General features: G+C 37.7%; 1 protein-coding gene and 1 non-coding gene across 3 annotated transcripts in view; one reads left to right on the top strand and one right to left on the bottom strand.

Moving 5' to 3' along the window:
• Window positions 1–19,778, top strand: part of IQCM (IQ motif containing M) — a 322,044-nt gene that overhangs the window by 205,969 nt on the left and 96,297 nt on the right. The gene's annotated exons all lie outside the window — the stretch shown is intronic.
• LOC132534807 (small nucleolar RNA SNORA27) lies at window positions 1,542–1,668 on the bottom strand. The gene has a single exon (XR_009546505.1). It is a non-coding gene; the product is annotated as a small nucleolar RNA SNORA27 (small nucleolar RNA).

The following is a 19,778-nucleotide window of genomic DNA, read 5'->3' on the forward strand; positions in this document are numbered from 1 at the left end:
CATAACCATTATGGTATCTAGCCGTCCACAATCATCATTCTTACTTTAAAGTGTTGGGTTCAGCAAACGACATCAACAACAATAATAACCACAACAAGACTACATCAACAAGGCAACAAAAGGGGGGGAAAATGGCCTCAAGAAGCAGTGGATTCATGGTGCAGGCACTGAGCCCCAGCTATAACCCTGGAGGCAAATAAAACAAAATAAAATAAATAAAATAAGTAAAATAAAATAAAATGTAGGGGCCAGAGAGGCATCTCAGCAGTAGAGTGCCTGCCTTGCATTGTGAGACCCTGAGTTCACTTTTTGACAGCATGGGCACAACAAATAGAGGAGTGATTTTTTTTTTTTTGTCTCTCTCCCTTAAAAGAATAAAATCTAAATGATGTGCCTCTACATATAACTTAGGAATTGTAACAGAATAAGACTTATGACATCTGACTATAGAGCACTGTTTTCCCTGTGTCACATAATTTTTATAAATACCTTAATATTATTTAATTAATTTATGAAAGATAAAGGATGGGAGAGGGAGATAGAACAACCAGACCATACGTCTAGTACATGCGATTTTGGAAATAGAACTGGGGATCTCATGTTTGCGATCCCAACACTTTAGCCACTGTGCAACCTCCCAGGTCACTTTTTTTTTATAGTTCTGATATTTTATTAAGTTTTTATATTGATCATGTCATGAATTCATAGGGAATGGGTTCCAGCAGCTCTGGCTCCTTTCCATTGGTTCTCACAAAGTGTGCTTCTCTGGGTGGAGCAGGCTGGCGCTTCAGGTGAACCCAAGTTCCCTTCTTTTTGGTTTCCTTTTTTTTCTTATCATTTTCCTTCACATGTTTCAAGAAGCTGTCTCTGCTCTTAGAGTGCTTAATATGCTCAATATGAACATTAATTCTCTGGGCAAGAATCTTGCCCCTGAAGAGCAAAACATCTTAAGGTTAAAAGGTGGGAATTTCCAATTAGTTGTGGGGATGTGATTAATAAAATGGTGACTACTACTGGAGATCGAACCTGGGACCTTGAGCATTAAAGTTTTTTTTTGTTGTTGTTGGTTTTAAACCAGAGCACTGTTCAACTCTGGTTTATGGTGGTAGAGAGGATTGAATCTGGCACTCTGGAGCCTCAGGCAAGAGAGTCTCTTTGCATTACCATTATGCTATCTACCCCCACCAACATTAAAGCTCTTTACATAATCAGTGTCATCTTCCTAGTTCCTGAGAATAGATGTTTAGGGACAGATACTAACTAGACTTAACTGTGGTGACCACATAGCAATAAATGCCTATCTCAACAAGGTGGTTATTTTGCAATCATTTAGTAATCTTACTGACTGGGGCTGGATGGCGGCACACCTGGTTAAGTGCACGTTATAATCTTACTGGAAGAGGACTGAAGCAGATATTACCATGTGATACTAAAAAGTTGTAACTTAAATGAGACCACTAATACAATTTGAACTTCTTTTTATAATCTACAAATGATAACAGTCTAGTACCAAATTGCATGACATCCCAGTAAACATTTAGTTTTGTTTCCTCTGACAGGATATAAGACAAACACCCAGTTTGCCTGAGTTTTAAAAGGGTAGTTCGTTTGCCCCAGTTGAATGACCAATAAAGACATAAGTCCAATTGGCAAAGTAAAAGGGGGAACCAGGTCGCTTTTGTATTAATTATAATCACCTACTTAAGTTAGTAGGTTAATATGACCATGTCGTTTTTGACGGGTTAGGTTGTTTTCTCCGGGCTGGCTTCACGGGCGGGTAACAGACGACCAGGGACTCATAGTTGAGCTGTAGGCAGTATCTCTTTATTCATGCAGGACTCAGCACAATCTAAGCCGAGCTAAGCTAAACTCAAGGTAAAGTACTCTAAAACTCACAATGCTGTCTTTATATATACTTGTCAAGTAGGGTGGAAACAGGATGTGACATAGAGAGGGTGGAGAGAAAAGTGACTGGTGAAAATCAGAGTGTGACAAAGAAGGGGCAGAGCAGGCGAGAATCCTATCACTGAACCACAGTGCCCTGGAGGGAGGGTGGAACTTGTTAACAGTGGTTATGTAAATAGAATAGTGTTAAGCAGGGGGGATTTAAACCAAATGAAACAGAAGGGGTCTCATGCATACCAACAATTCCCCCTTTCTTTTTAACTAATGGCCATTGTAGGGTGAACAGAAATGTATATCATACAGGCGTTTTCAAAAGAACTGGCATAAGACATGGTAAACAAAATAGGCGAGCAGCAATAACCAGTGTGATGCCAAGGAGAGCTTTTCTTGCCTCAAAGGGCAAGGCCTAGCAGGCGAAAGGGCATTTCTTGCCTCTGGGAACGCTTCATGCCTCTGGGGGCATCTCTTGCCTCAAAGGGCGTTTCCTGCCTCTGTGGGCATCTATTGCCTCTTGGGGCGCTTCATGCCTCTGTGGGCATAACCTAATAAGGAGGGGGAGTTTTCTGCCTCTGGGACAGAGCCTGCAGGCGAGGGGACATGGTCTATAAAGTTTCAAGGCAATTGGCTGAAGTTAGTCTTTGAGAAACACAGCAGTGTGTACCAGTAAGTCCGATGGAGGTGTCAGTCCAAAGTAGCTGACCACAGAAGAAAATGCCGGAGGATGAAACGCTGCACGTCTGTCTCGATGGGGAATGTTGGCCACCAGAATTCTGCTTTTCTGTAGAGAGTGAGCTTTCGAGTCTGTGAATCTGTTTCTTCAGGCTGTGCCAGGTCACATCATTGGTTTCCGGGGGCGATGTCAGAGAACAGGGGTCCAAATGGATTTCCGGGAATTCCATTTGAGTAGATGCTTTTTCATGTGAAGACTTGACAGCTGAAATTCACTTACTTGTCAAACAAAACTTGTAGCAGATTAGAAGTTTACTATCATTGATAACTCCATTATAATTGGAAGTCCTTTCTAGTATCATTTCAAGGTTGTTAAAACACTTTAAACTCAATAAAATGTGGAAAGGTAAACAGAAGAACCACGGTTAAAAGCCTTAGGCATGAGAATAATTAACATAATCATTGCACTATCTGCCCCACCCATAACTCATACAGTTTTCAGGATTAAACGTTTCAGATTCATGTCAAGACGTAAAAGAGAAATCATAGGAGGGAAAAAACAATTTTTGAATTGTTTCTGGATGTCTCTAGAAATCATGGCTGCGTCCAGCATTTTTTTAAAGTCAATGTCAAACAAAAATTCAGTCATTCAAATCATTCTCTTATGAAACGCAACTTGAACCAGATTATCAAGATCTCACCATGTAGGATTAAGAATCCCCGGAGGGCGACCTAGTTCAAAAAGCTCCTCGAAATTCCATTTAGGGTGCTTCGGACTGTTCCTGCTGGATTGCTTCAGGCACCCATTTTTAAAAGTGTCTTCCCATCGAAGAAAGAATCCAATCAGGAGAGTAGAACTAACCACGTGTCTCCATACTTGGGAACTGCCAGGGTACTCGAGAATGCTCCTCAAACTAGAGTAGTCCTTCTCCACGGGAAACATTCGAGAAGAAGTCCAGAAAGTCCCAGGGGAAATCCCCATGCATATCCCAAGGTCTACGATCACGGTCATAAAGAACGGAATTATGGCCTGGAGCGAAATGTAGTCCTTTTCCTCGGGAAACATGAGAGAGGGAATCCAGAAAGTCCAAGGAGAAATCTCCGTGCATCTCCCAAGCTCTATTATCCCGGTCATAAGAAACCAAAGTTCCCGGTCAATGAAACAAAGTTTGGCCCAGAGCAAAATGTTCCAGAGACAGAGTAACTGTCTCATGATGAAACAGTAGAGGCTTTGGCAAACCTCTTCGTAAGTAGAAGAGAAGACCATAGTGCATAGGTAGGCAAAGTCTTCACTTATCTGGGAGTTGCGCAGGTCTGGTCCCACGTTGTTGCGCCATATGTCGTTTTTGACGGGTTAGGTTGTTTTCTCCGGGCTGGCTTCACGGGCGGGTAACAGACGACCAGGGACTCATAGTTGAGCTGTAGGCAGTATCTCTTTATTCATGCAGGACTCAGCACAATCTAAGCCGAGCTAAGCTAAACTCAAGGTAAAGTACTCTAAAACTCACAATGCTGTCTTTATATATACTTGTCAAGTAGGGTGGAAACAGGATGTGACATAGAGAGGGTGGAGAGAAAAGTGACTGGTGAAAATCAGAGTGTGACAAAGAAGGGGCAGAGCAGGCGAGAATCCTATCACTGAACCACAGTGCCCTGGAGGGAGGGTGGAACTTGTTAACAGTGGTTATGTAAATAGAATAGTGTTAAGCAGGGGGGATTTAAACCAAATGAAACAGAAGGGGTCTCATGCATACCAACATGACCAGCCATTGGCATTAAGTGCCTCAATCATGAATCATTATTCTTAGATTCTAGATAATTTTCTTTACCTATTATAATATTTTTCTCTTCAACAATTGTTGTCAATATTTAAAAAAATATCTTTATTTATTTATTGGATATAGATAGCCAGAAATCAAGATGGAAGGGGGGATATTAAGAGGGAGAGAGACAGAGAGACACCTATGAGCCCTGCTTCAATACTCATGAAAATTTCTTCCTGTAGGTGAGGACCTGGTGCTCAGACCTGGGTTTTTGCTCATTGTAACATGTGCACTCAACCAGGTGTGCTACTATTTAGGCCCTGTTGTCAATATATATTTAAGAGAGCAAGGCTCAACCTTTTTTATTTTTTAGTGTTTTATTTATTTTTAAAAAAGGCATTAACAAAACTGTAGGATAGGAGGGTTACAACTCCACACAATTCCCACTACCAAATCTCTATATCCCATCCCCTCCCCTGATAGCTTTCCCATTCTTTATTCTGGGAGTATGGACCCAAGATCATTGTGGGTTGCAGAAGGTGGAAGGCCTGGCTTCTGTAATTGCTTCCCTGCTGAACATGGGCGTTGACTGGTCGAACCATACTCGCACTCTGCCTCTCTCTTTCCCTAGTAGGGTGGGGCTCTGGGGAAGTGGAGCTCCAGGACATATTGGGGGGGGGGGGTCATCTGTCCAGGGAAGTCTGGTCAGCATCCTGCTGGCCTCTGAAACCTGGTGGCTGAAAAGAGAGTTAACATACAAATCCAAACAAATTGTTGAACCATTATGGACCTGAAAGCTGGAATAGTGCAGATGAAGTGTTGAGGGGTACTCACAGCAGACTATTGTGTACTTTTGCTTTCAGGTATATATTTTGCCCTAGTTTATGAATACCTGTGACTATATGCTCTATCTCAGGGGACCTGGTCTATATCTAGGTTTTGGGACTTTGTTAGGAATTGAGCCACCTGGAATGGAATTAGATAATACTATGAAAGGAAAGGTCTCATTCGAGCAGTGAAGCTGAAGCATTGCCATTCCACACCGGAAGTCTCTGGACACAGTCTGAAGTGAAGCATGCTGGGGTGGTACTTGCTTTGATTAGATTGAGATCAGCGGATGCAATATTATTTGATATGAATTGAGAGAAGCATGCAGGAAAGTGGGCCCCACTCCAAGGTTCCAGACTGGGGGAAATATAGGCTCTATTGTGGAAATGTGAGGTTCCTGCTGTCTTAGGGTTCAAGAAGACAATGGATAGTTATTGTTATCATCACATTATTTGGTAATTGGGTTAACTTTGAAAGGTCCCTTTGTTAGGGTTTGCTGTATAATACCCAACATCTTGTATATAGCTGTGCCACCGGTTGCTTCTGTTCTCCCTGGTCTAGGCTTTTGAGAGAGTCAACATATCAAAGACTCAGCCTATGTATTAAAAAGACTCAGTCTGTGTTTTAAAAAGTTCAAGACATACAGTAAAATTTTCGCCTTTCATATTAATTAAAGAGTGATTTATATGACTACAATTTAATAGGAGTGTATATAAACACCATTCCTACCACCAAAAGATTCTTTCCCACTTTGAGTCTATTAAAGCTCAAATTTAGTCTTCTCAGCATTAACTAATTATTAAATGAATAAATTATTAGAAATTTAGGAAACATAGCTCCTGTACTATAAGAGTCTTTTTATTTGGAGCAGTATCAGGAATATAAATCTCAAATGTCACTAGTCATCACAAGCCTGAAGACTTAGGTCTGAATGAACCCATTTTCACCACTACCTGGCTCCTCAATTTTCTTTTTCTCTATCTGGCTCATATGGTTTCCTATAAAACTAACTTGTCACTGACAGCAAGATGATCAAAACAGTAGAATTAACATAAAATAAATAAGGATAATATAAGAATATTTAGTTAAGTGTTTTCACCTAGATACTGATATTAAATAACCAAAATACTGGACAGAAATAAAACAAGTTAGATTTCATTAAAACAAAAATAAGGAAATCTATATAGTTTAGACTAAATCTAGTCCGATGGATGATATATTGAATCTGCCTTATTCTTCTACCTCTAAGTTTATGGGGTTTTTTTGTTTGTTTGTTTTATTTTTTCCATTTCAAAATAATGATCACTTTACTTTTTTTTTTTTCATGCTGTAAAGAATACACTAATATAGACTTTTATTAAAGTTTCAGACCAAGTGTTATTAGCCTTTCAGTGAACTCAGTTGAAGGACATGCTGAAATCTACACAGGCTATTCTTACTACTTTTCACTTAAGTCTCAGTAATGTTTGAACATCTTTGTAATTTCAAAATAAAATTATTTTACCTCTAATATACATATACATATACATATACATATACATATACATATACATATACATATACATATACATATACATATACATATACATATACATATACATATACATATACATATACATATACATATACATATATATTACAATAGAGAAACCATGTCCTGTATATTACTCTGAGGAACTTAGTAAGGAAACTCAGTTTGATTTGTAAGTCTTCCCTAAAGCATATAGGTTAAAGTTTCAATTCTCATAGGAAGTTCATGTGCTTTTCTTACTTCCATCACATGTCTTTTTTCCTGCTTGCTACCATAGGCACTCTAATTCATTCCAGACTATAGTTGCTTCATTAAGTTGTATCCTATAGCCAACTCCACCTCAATATCTTCATGACAGTATAAACAATTCTTCCTTTTGTCTGTAAACCTTAATTTCCCTCCTCTTTTTACTATATATTTTAATCAGTATACAAACATGCTACTGTTTTCCCATGTTTCAACAAATTATTCTTTTGTAGCAAATTTTCTTTGAAAAGCTGTCTACAATTGCTTTTTATTCTTTACAGTTTTGAAGGAAATTTTTGTTATCAAATTCTCAATTTTTATTTATTTTACTCTAGTATTTTGGTTATTTAATATTAGTATCTAGGTGAAAACATTTACCTGAATATTCTTATATTGTCCTTATTTATTTTTTGCTAATTCTACTGTTTTGATCATCTTGCTGTCAATGACAAACATACAGATATTTCTCTTTTTCTGCTTCAGTGTTATTGATTTATATAAGAATATATTATTTGAGGAAATAGAGGAAGTGAGAGAGATACCTACAGCATTGCTTCACTGCTAGTGAAGCTTCCCCACTGAGGGAAGTGACAGACAAAGGCTTTGACCCAAGGTCATCTACACCGTAGCATGCATACTCTCCTGGGTGTGCCACCCTATTATATGGAGAAAGACTGACTTTAGTGGCCATGTAGTAAAGACTTATTTGGAGTTTAAGACTAATTAGAATCTTTGCATTATTTATAAGAATTGTAAATGCTAATCTAGATATTTCACACTTTAATATGTATTAAAAACCAAAATATAGAGCATTATCTTTATTGAAATATTTTTATTAAATGTAAAAATACATAAATAGGGGGCCAACACTGGGTTAAGCGCGCATGGCGCAAAGCATAAAGAACCAGAATAAGGATCCTGGTTTGAGCTCCCACCTCCCCACGTGCAAGGGGGTCGCTTCACAGGTGGTGAAACAGGTCTGCAGGTGTCTGTTGTTCTCTCCCCCTCTCCGTCTTCCTTTCTTCTCTCCATTTCTGTCTGTCCTAGCCAACAACAACAGCAGCGATAACAACGATAACAACAAAGACAAAAAGGGCAGCAAAATGGGAGGGAAAATGGCATCCAGGAGCAGTTGGTTCCTAGTGCAGGCACTGGGCCCCATCGATAACCCTGGAGGCCAATAATAATAATAATAATAATAATAACGACAACACTCCAGCATCTTTCTCTCCCTTTTTATTATATATAATCTTGAATATGAGTTCTTTAATGCCTTGGATGCTTATTCAGGCAAGTAATATCATAGATTTAAAAGTAAGAACAAAAATGAAATAATCATATGAAGATTCCTTCCGTCTGTAGCTCCATGACTTCATTCATAATCAATTTAGACTTGAGAACGATTCCTAGTTACCTTTAAATTATTATATATTTATATTATATATTGTTAGGGGGTTGGGAGAGTACCTGGAATTGAGTTATCCAATGTGATATCCAATTAATCAAAATTTCGAAAACTGAAAATCTAGGTTCCTAGTCACACTGTAGTCATTTCAGATAATCATGGATCACATGTGGCTCTTGTCCTAGACAGAACAGATACAAGATATCTCTCAGGAAGTTCCATGAAATAGCTCTGCTCAAGTAGAAATACAATTTTGATTACTCATAGATCTTCTAGGTCAGATGAGGCAAGCACATAGAATCCCATAAAAACAGAAGTTGAAGATACAATTAAACAAGGTAAATTTGCATGAGAAAGGCTTAGTAATTTCCCATAGGAAAGCAAGGCATTCCATCGAAGCATATTTTATAGAAAATTAAAAAAAATAATAGAAGAGAAAAAAGCTAAATCTATATTATTTCTCCAGAAATGCTGAACATCTGGTATGACAATTGTAGTCATTCCTTTATATTCATAATGATCTTAATTTTGATTTGCAACCACCATATTTTGAAATACCTTATTTGCCTTAAGTTTATCTAATCAAAATGTTATACATGTCTTATAAAACTCAAATGAGCTGACTTTAAGGAGAATAAAATAAAAGCCCATATGCTTAATATTGAAATGGCAGTTACAATGATGCACTATTTAAGGACTTGTAATTTAGCCATCACTATTTCATAAGCAGTTGCTCCCCCATCCTCAGGGATTAAGAATATGGTTTCCATGGTAATTCTGGATTCTAAAAGTGCTCATCTTTGCCCTAAATGGATAGTAAATAGTTTGAATAGAAAATAACCTGTCTATTAGCCAGGTTTATATGTCAGTGTTGTAAGAAAGAGAATTGTATTGCAGATACAGGGCACTGTAATAGATTTCAAGTCTGTAAAATCACTACCCCTTGATTGCTGATGATAACAAAACTTGTTCTTTAATTACCTCGATTGCATTTAGTTGTGTTTCTTTCCAAACCCCAATTATGACTGGTAGTAGTGGTAAGCTGTAGTCCTATTGTTATGACAGTTCCTTTTAGAGTGCTATTTTATCATCCTTTGTCTTCATGACTTAACTATCTGGATTCTGATTCTCACTGGACACTTCCAGTTTAGCAGCCTTCATCTTGCCTGTGCACATAAATAGAATTAGTACATAATATGGATGTCTTTCATTTTTCCTAACCAGAAACTGTTCCCTAAATGATGGATTCATGCTATTTTCCTGCCTTCTTACTAATAGTTTTTTTTTTTTAACAGTAATTCTTACATTCTATACCAAAAGGATATTTTAAAATTGGAGAAAAGTGATGGCAAACTTTTATTTATCCCTTCCTCCCACAAATCAATTTTCTCACAGTGTGTTATTCATTGCCTGATCATTCTCTGTAGTTCAGACTCATATGTTCTCCTGTGGAGACTAGCAGCAGTATTCCTTCAAGATTTGAATTCAGGATAATTCAACAGTCTTATTTCTGATTTAATTTTACTGCTGCCCAACTGTGGTTTAAATCCAGCTCTGAGAACTGAATGTAACTTGTGCCACTTTGCCTCAATTTAAAATACTTATTACTCATGCACATTAGAGTCATTGTTTCCATGATAACAAATGGGCTCTGAGTAGAAAATGAAGAAAAATATGCTGGTGAGATTAACAGAAGGCAGAAATTCAAACAGTAGGAATGAGTCTTATTGTCTTATTGGAAATTAACATCATTGCACTGTAAGTAGGCGGTGAGTGTTGTTGCAGAGATAGAAAAGATAAGTTGTTTAGGTTTGCATCTCCCCCACTAACATTCCTCCTCTCTCCTGCGACTTAAGAATAGTCAAGAAAGCACATGGATAATGAGATAACAGGCCTGGCATGCCATTCTGTACTCTTACTTATTTTCCACCAGGGTTATTGCAGGAGCCTGGTGCTTGAAAAATCACTATACTGCTCTCAGAAGTCATTTTGTTTTTGTTTGTTTTCCTTTTTACTTTTTGAAAGAAGCAGAAGCAGGTGGTGGAGAAAAATGGTTAGCAAAAGAGAGACAACTACAGCACTGCTCCACCACTCAAGAAGCTTTCCCACCACAGCCGGGGACTGGGAGCCTAAACACAGGCCCTCACATTTGGTAATATGTGCACTCTACCAAGTGCACCACCATCCAGCCTGGCCATGTTTTAAAATACAAGGAGAGAGGGAGAGAGAGAGAGAGAGAGAGAGAGAGAGAGAGAGAGAGAGAGAGGGAGAAGAAGAAGAAGAAGAAGAAGAAGAAGAAGGAGAAGGAGAAGGAGAAGGAGAAGGAGAAGGAGAAGGAGAAGGAGAAGGAGAAGGAGAAGGAGAAGGAGAAGGAGAAGAGAAGAAGAAGAAGAAGAAGAAGAAGAAGAAGAAGAAGAAGAAGAAGAAGAAGAAGAAGAAGAAGAAGAAGAAGAAGAAGAAGAAGAAGAAGAAGAAGAAAGAAGAGGAGAGAGAAAAGGAAGAGAGAAAAGGAAGAGAAGAGAGAAGGGGAGGGGAGGGAAGAGAAGGGAAGGGAAGAGAAGGGAAGAAAGACATAGCTAGCATGGCTCTACCACTTATTAAGTTCCCTTCTGGCAGGTAGGAATCAGAACTTGAACAAGGTCTTACACAAGGTAATGTGTGTGCTCTAGCAGTGAGTCATCATCCAGTCCCTATGTCACTTATTTAATTGGAGTTGCTTTCTTTCGGAAGAAGAGGCATTATTCTGATTTTGTTCTGACAAAGAAAATTCCCCTGCATCAGATAGCCAACAAATAAGAAAATTTTCACTTATTGTTCTCTGATATAGGCAATTTTAATATTACTTGGGCTTTTGTTAGGAAAACAGAACTCAAGTTGTATTTCAAACCAATAAAATCACTGTCTGCATTTGAGCAGCTCATATATAGAACAGTAAGATCTCAAAAATGCATACACTGCTTAATAAATATCACATAAACTCTTAGAGGTAACACTTGTTTAGAGAATATTTATCATGTATATGAAACAATGTAGTAGGAACAACTGATATTGAAGTACAGGGACTTCATCATTTTCCAATACTTCATTTTTGAGATAGATGCTATGGAATGAAGCCAGGACCTATTGTATGTGTGAGACTACCAAGTAGTCTTCCCAGATAGTTTTCTTCTTAATTCTATAGACAAGAATGTGGGCTGGGTTGGTGATTGGGAAAGCTCCAGAGTGCTGTTTCACCCATTTGAGGTTCTATTTGGTGTCCTTCATGGTGCTCCCATGTGGTGTAGGGACTCCCTGAGAGAAAGGCCTGTGTTTTTTTCTAGTGAGATTATCTCCTTTCAAATAGGTAATTAGAAAAGAATCTTTAGGAATATAAATTTTCTTCATAATAATTCTGAATCTATTTCTTCCTAGGGTTAGATTTGGGTTTCTTTAAGTATTCCTAAGGAAACACCTGTTTATATTCATTCATACTACAGTCATTTTGACCATTATTCTGGAAATTCTTAGTTTCTCTAGATCTCCTCAATATTTAGACATTCATCATTTCTTTTTCTTGGTAGTGTAATAGGAAATTAGATAAGATGATGTAAGATGCAATGTGTACTGGAGCGCCACTTCCTCAGAGACCCACCCTACTAGGGAAAGAGAGAGACAGACTGGGAGTATGGATCGACCCCCACGTTCAGCGGGGAAGCAATTACAGAAGATAGACCTTCCACCCTCTGCAACCCACAACAACCCTGGATCCATACTCCCAGAGAGATAGAGAATGGGAAGGCTATCAGGGTAGGGGATGGGATATGGAGATCGGATTATGGGAATTGTGCGGAATTGTACCCCTCTTATTCTATGGTTTTGTTAATGTCTCCGTTCTTAAATAAATATAAAAAAAATAAAAAAAAAGAAATGTTGAAATTAGTGCTATGATGGTTATAAGTAAAATATTGATCCAAAATTGTTGTAAACTAAAAGATTAACTTTACATAAATCATATTCAGGGTATTAGTTCTTGATGAACATGTTCATATATTTGTATTAATTTAATACAAGTTTTTTATATTTAAGGTAATAAACATAGTTTGAACTCTAAAAAAAAGATGCAATATTTCTATTTAAATTAGTGCTATTTTGACAGTCTTTTGTAATGGACATTTCTTCTCCTCAGCATTATCTATAAGGCCTGATATGATAAACACACACACACCAAACACACACACACATACACACACACACACACACACACACACACACACACACACACACACCAAACACACACACACCCTTCCTTAAATTTTATTGGTTTCACCTTGTCACTAAAAGGAAGTATCCTACCTACACTGGAATCTTAATTCCCAATTAATTACAATCAACTGACTGTTTCAATTTTAAAATAAAGTAAAAAGATGATATATTTTATTACATTTAACACTATCTACTCTAGATTTGATGTACATTAACAAAGTCAAATTTTTTTTTGTTATAAAAGGGGACTATTCTTGATGAACATGAGTAGTACCTTGATACAAGTGATCGGTAGATACTATAGTATGCATTTTCTGTGACCTTTACTTTGCCTACTTAGAGTTAAAAATTACCTAGATGACCTAACTTGATTGACTTTTTTAAAGAGAAAAATTTTAAGTATGTCAAAATGTAACTGGAATTTTCAAAATCACTATTTGACTGTTTAGGATAATATTTTATTCCATCAGAAATAAAAATGTTCTGTGGTTTAGGAGGTGACACAGTGGATAAAGCATTGGACTCTCGAGTATAAGGTCCTGAGTTCAATCCCCGGCAGCACATGTACCAGAGTGATGCCTGGTTCTTTCTGTCTCTCCTCCTACTTTCTCATTAATAAATAAAATCTTTTTAAAAAGAAATAATAATGTTCTGATAAATGCTAGAATTTTTTTACTATACATGGTAATGGTAAATATTAAAAAGTATTATAACAGGATTAGGTGGTGGCTCACCTGTAGAGTGCACATGTTGTGCATAAGGATCCAGATTCAAGCTTTGTTCCCACCTCTGGTAGGGAAGCTTCATGAGCCGTGGGACATTGTTTCAGGTATTTCTCCTTTGTATATCTCTCTTTTTTTGTCTCCTTGTCTATCACCCTGTATAAAAATTTGGCCACCAGGAACTATAGAGTCAAGTAGGATTTGAGGCCCAGAGACAATCCTAGTGGAAAAAAAAAATTAAAAAGTTATTTCTGTGCCCACTAGTTAACATATACATTCAATCACTTGGTCTGTCTTTTCTTCCTCCTATTCTTGTTTGTGGGGCTATGGATTAGTCAAACCCCAAAAGGTCTCAGAAGGAGGACTGTTAGGCTTGATTAGGAAAAGGGACCATTAAGTCCCATCCTAGCCCTTTGCCTTTTTCTTAGTCAAAGAAACAATGTGGGCTTCCCTTCTATAACCTAGAAGATTATAATATGGTGAGGAGTAACATCACAGTAAATTTATCAGTGATGATGTCCTCTCTGAGAAATTCATTGACTTTAATTTTTCTTCTCTAGTTTATTGGGGTGGGGGGCTAATGGTTAAGATGTTGACACATAAGTACAATTTCTCTCTTCCTCATGATAGGTGCCTGTGAGACACTCTTTCCCCCAGCACAGGTCCTTTTCCACTACCATGCACCAGGACCCCAAAGCCCTTCAGCCTATCATTCTTTCCAGAGTCCTTTGCTTTCATGTAATACAGAAACCTATGTGAAGATATATATACACCCATGTTCATAGCAACACAATATGTAATAGCCCAAACTTCCAAGCAACCCACATGCACAACAATAGATTAGTGGTTAAGAAAATTATGATATTTATAATTTTTTACTATTATAAAAACTTAGTTATTAGAAGTGATGTAGCTATTGCATTTGCATCATCTTGGATGGAGCTTAAAGAAATCATAGTGAGATAGACCGAAAAGAGAATGAATACTGCATAACCTAACTCATAGGTGGAACTTAAGAAACAAAGACAGAAAGGGAAAACATAAAGTGAAACTTGAACTGGATGTGATGGATTGCACCAAAGCGAAAGAGTAGGGATGGTGGTGGAAGGAGAAAATGGAGGTGCTTTAGGGGCCCTGGTGCATGATGTGGGAAACAGTTTAAGTTGGGGGGGCGTTTTTCAGATTATCACTGGAGGAAGAGAAATCATAATAACCATATCTCACCAAAATAACTGCAAACCATTAACACTCGCCCCAAGTAAAATGATGGGAAAAAAAAAAAAAGAAAAACCAACCAGCATTCTTTGAGTTCATCCTGTATTCTGGTTATCCCACTGATAGAAGAGAAGCAGCTATTACGTTATATGTACTCTTGAGTGCATAGTCTTCCCATCGTCTTTTAGAATGGGAAATATAAGGTTTCTTGTGCTATTTGAATTTTTTGTGTGTTTTAATAAAGTTAAAGTCACTTTGTGAAATATATGAGATCATGTTTAAGACATCAGACTCTGTCGCTGCTCTGTCATCTAGTGGTGCTGAAAGTGAGTTTAATGCTATGAGAAATCTTCCATGTAGCTTTACTACTGTGACTTATGTCATTCACTTATTAGATGTATGACTGCCTAGGACATCCACACAGTAAAGTTTTTTTTTTTTAATTTATAAAATAAAAATATCAACATGACCACAGGACAAGAGGGGTACAACTCCACACAATTTCCACCATTCCCTCCTTTGAAAGCGTTCTTATTCTTTATCCCTCTGGGAGTATGGACCCAGGGTCATTATGGGGTGCAGAAGGTGGAAGGTCTGGCTTCTGTAATTGCTTCCCCACTGAGCATGGGTGTTGGCAGGTTGATCCATACTCCCAGCCTGTTCCTATCTTTCCCTAGTGGGTTAGGGCTCTGGGAAGTTGGGGTTCCAGGACACAATAGTGAAGTCATCTGCCCAGGGAAGTCAGGTTGGAGTCATGGTAGTATCTGCAACTGGGTGGCTGAAAAACATAAAGATATAAAGCAGAAGAAATTGCTTAATAATCAGTAACCTAAAGGTAAGAATATAAGAGATGAGATTTAGGGTCTCCATTGTGGACAAAACTAGTAGGTCTATTTTAGGTATATTCCACGAGGCCCATAACTTTATTAATTTTTGCCTGAGCCCCACAGCTAACATGCAGGTGGAACAAAGGCACTGTCTGGGGAGATGGTGTCAGAGTTGGAAATAGAACTAGAAAGCTGGGGTAGAGTAGCTCCCAAATATGCGAGCAGTACATAAATACTTTTTTAACTGTAAACCTCGTGGATTTGATCTGGGGCCCATATTTGTTGCAGGAATCTTTGTAACTTCTGTGTCCCTGTAGGTCAGAATTCAAGTTCTGTGGTTGTAGCTAAGAACATTCTAGTCTGTGCGCTCATTGCTGTACCCATCTTCCTCAAGAGGTAGATTATGTTAGCCCAGCCTAATGGGGCTGTCCCTGCCATTGTTGATCCACACTGAGGGCAAGGTTCTGTAGGGGCCCACAAAGGGGTAGGTAGCAAACTGTTTAATCTGTGGCAAGGCATGACCCCAAAAGTTACTTTGCAAGAACTTATGAAAACGGTTTGTATAGGCTAAATTTGTTGGCAATCTATAAATCAATTATTAAAAAGTCTTCCTATCCACTTAGAGAAATGATTTTTCTTCTAGAATGTTAAATTTGAAATGAGATTTGAAAATGTTTAAAACATCAAAAAGAATGTATCTTAAACAAGAACATTGTGTATTGTTTTGAATCTCTCCTTAATTTTTATTTCTTTTTAAAAATTTTATTAGTGATTTAATATTGATTTACAAAACTACATGTCAGTAGGGGTATAGATCTACTCTATTCCCACCACCAGAGTTCTGCATCTCCAATTGCCCCACTGCAAGCCAACCACATGGGCCAGTCATCATCTATCTGTCTACAGCTATACATACAACTATCTGTCTACATTAATACATAATTGCCCACTTTTTCTTCCTGATTCAATCTTCTTTTCCCCTCCAATCCACTCATGACAACATTACTATTTCTATATGTCCCTATCCTTTTCCTCTCTCTCTCTCGCTCTGCGTCCTAATTTAGCTAAAGTTTAGAGCCCTCTTAGCTTCTTCCTCCTATCACTTCTACCCTGCTGGAAATATGGATCAAGGTTGTTTTTGGGGTCAGAAGGTAGGAGTTCTGGCTTCTGTAATGAGTTCTCCACTGGATATGGGTGTTGGAAGGTCGACCCATACCCCACCTTGTTTCTATCCTTCCTCAGTGGGCCAGAGCTCTTGAGAGGTGAGGTTCCAAGACACTCTGGTTAGGTCATCTTCCCAGAGAAGTCAGGATGGCATCATGGTAGCATCTGTAACTTGGTGTCTGGAAAGTGGCAGGATATAAATCAAGATAAAATTGTTAATGAGGGATCTGGGTGGTTGCGCAACAGGTTAAGAGCATGTGGCACGAAGCAGGTCTGCAGGTATCTATCATACTCTCCTCTCTGTTTTCCCTTCCTCTCTTGATTTCTCTCTGTCCTATTCAACAACAACAACAGTAACAATAATAACAACAAGGTCAACGAAATGGTAAAAAAAAAATGGCCTCCAGGAGCAGTGGATTTGTAGTGCAGGCACAGAGCCCCAGCGATAACCCTTGAGGCAAAAAAAAAAAAAGTTAATGAACAGTAACTAAAAAGTAGGAATAGAACAGATGAGATTAGGGATCTTAGGGTAGAAGAAAACTAGAAAGTCCATGTTAGGCATGGTTCTGGGGGCACACAATTATGATAGTTTTGCTTGACTCTGTTAGCTAGCCTGAAGTTGGATATAAATATTGCCTGAGAAAATGGTGTCAGAGTAAAGAAAAGGGCCAAAAAGTTGGATTAGGGCAGTAAGTGGCTCCCATTCTTGAAAAAAATTCTGTGGATTTGGTTCCTGCTTTACAAACTAGGTATTAATATATGTAAATCTAATATGCATCTGGGATAGATTGGCATTTAAGAAAAAACTAAAAAGATCAGAGAATGATTTTATGTTTTATAATTTAAGAGATCTCAAGTGCTAGGAAATTAGCTTATTTGAATAGTGTGGTGTTTTACCATGTGCTTAACTCAGGTTCAAACCCAGCACCCAGCACACTGAAGGACATTTTGGTGCTGTCTCTCTCTCTCTGTCTCCCTCTTTATCTCTATCTCTATATATCTCTCTATCTATTTTCTCTTCCCCCTACTGTCTCTATACAAAAGATTAAGAGAAAGAGAAGCTTTGCTATTTTAATTTATTTATTATTTAAATCTTGGTTCCTAAAGTTACTCTCTATCTGTATATCTTAATAAATCTTAGATAAGATGTGTTATATTCTGGTTTTTTTGATATTTTACTATCTTTATTTATTTATTGATAGAGACAGAAATTGAGAAGGAAGGGGTTGTTAGGGAGAGAGACAGAGAGACATCTGTAGCCCTGCTTTACCACTTGCAAAGCTTTCCCACTGCAGGTGGGGACCAAGGGCTTGAACCCAGGTCCTTACGCATTATAACCTGTGCACTCAACCAGGTGTGCCACCACCCGGCCTCTGAACTTCTTTTCTTCACACAGTCAAAATTATTCGTTAAATGTAAAAATACTTTGACTGCAACTTCTAATACTTAGAATAGCTTAAGCAATTATTACCACAATATATGAGTTACCAACCACTTTGAGATCTAAGTTAAACATTTTCCAGCACTTCCATTTTTGTTTTCTCAATACAGTCCGTGAGTCTTTTCCTATGTTATATACCTTTGACTTTTGGCTTAGTTGTTTTCTTCAGCATTATTATCTCTATTCTTCTATCTTCATATTTCACTTTCTTCAGTCCCTTGGATCATCAATACCGATGTGCTTATTGCTTGTAGTAACATTTAATTTAATGGTCTATAAGCAACTACCAAAGCTATATAGATGTGAAAAAATAAAGTGACAAGTTAAAATAAACTTGTTTTTTCATTCTTACTCTTAACATTCATACATACATCTCCCCTATCAGAAAGCCACACCTGCTGTAGAAAGTGTTATAATTTTAGAAGTAAGTAGAATTTAAAGGTTATTTGTAACTCCATCTCTGAAGCATTATCTTTTTACATAAATTAGTATTGTATGATTTTAAACACAATTTTTATACCTTGTTCAGTTTTCTTCTTCCCCTTTTTTCCCTCTTCCTCCTCTTCCTCTTCCCCTCCCCTTTCTCTCCCTCTTCCTCCTCCTTTGTCAAGATAATATTTTCTGCAGCCTTATTTTTGGACTTCTTCAAATCCAAAATTGTGGAAAATTCATTAATGTTAACCTCTCTGAGCCTTTATCAATTTTTAATTAGGGATAACTAAAAAAGATATCTGTAATAGTTGAGATTTCATCTTTGGCAATGCTTTAGACACAGTAGGGCTTAAAAATATTTTTAAATCCCTATCCACACCTTTGGTTTTATTCTCTCAGAGCTTTAACAAAGTTATAATCATTAAGATAGTCAACAAGTGTTTTTATTTTAAGTCCAAGATTGTAATTGAAATTACAGATACAATGTAGAAAAACTATTTTTTTTTTTGCCTCCAGGGTTATTGTTGGGGCTCATTGCCTGCACCATAAATCCACTGCTCCTGGAGGCCATCCCACACCCCTTTGTTGCCCTTGTTGTAGCCTTGCTGTGGTTATTATTGTTATTGTTGATGTTGTTCATTGTTGGATAGGACAGAGAGAAATGGAGAGAGGAGAGGAAGACAGAGAGGGGAAGAGAAAGACAGACACCTGCGACCTGCTTTGCCACCTGTGAAGCGACTCCTCTGCAGGTGGGGATCCGGGGGCTCGAACCGGGACCCTTACAATGGTCCTTGTGCTTTGCACCACATGCACTTAACCCGCTGTGGCACTGCCCGACCCCCAATAGAAAAATAGTTTTAAATAAAGCAGTGTAATTTGAAAATAGAGATAGAATTAGGATTCTAAGTTAAATGGACCATTCCTCTCTTTATCTAAAAACATGACTTGTCTTTGTAAAACAGAATTAAAAGGGAGGTACAAGGAAGAAGAGAATAAGAAAATGTGGAGTATCAATTTATACTTATAAGTAATGACCCACAATTCCATTTCTGCCTAGTAAACCCCACTGAGTACATCATAATTATACTTAATGAGTTAATAATCCTGAATGGAGTTATACATTATTTCTCTCTTCTTTCAACCTCACATATAATTCACTCCCAACCCTCACATACCATTACCAAATCTTGTTTTTACCAGTCAATATATGAATTATATCTGAAATAATTTATCTCTACCCTGTTTTTTAAAGTAAATTTACTGAGATAAAATTTACATATTATAAAATTTATCCTTTTTTTTGTACTGCTACTCTGCAACAAAATGGTCAGCTGCTTCTTGATTTCCACCTATCAGTGAGGTCATTCTGTACTAGTTCTTTTCTTTCT

The sequence above is a fragment of the Erinaceus europaeus genome, chromosome 19, assembly GCF_950295315.1.
Source record: "Erinaceus europaeus chromosome 19, mEriEur2.1, whole genome shotgun sequence".
Taxonomy (NCBI): Eukaryota; Metazoa; Chordata; class Mammalia; order Eulipotyphla; family Erinaceidae; genus Erinaceus; species Erinaceus europaeus.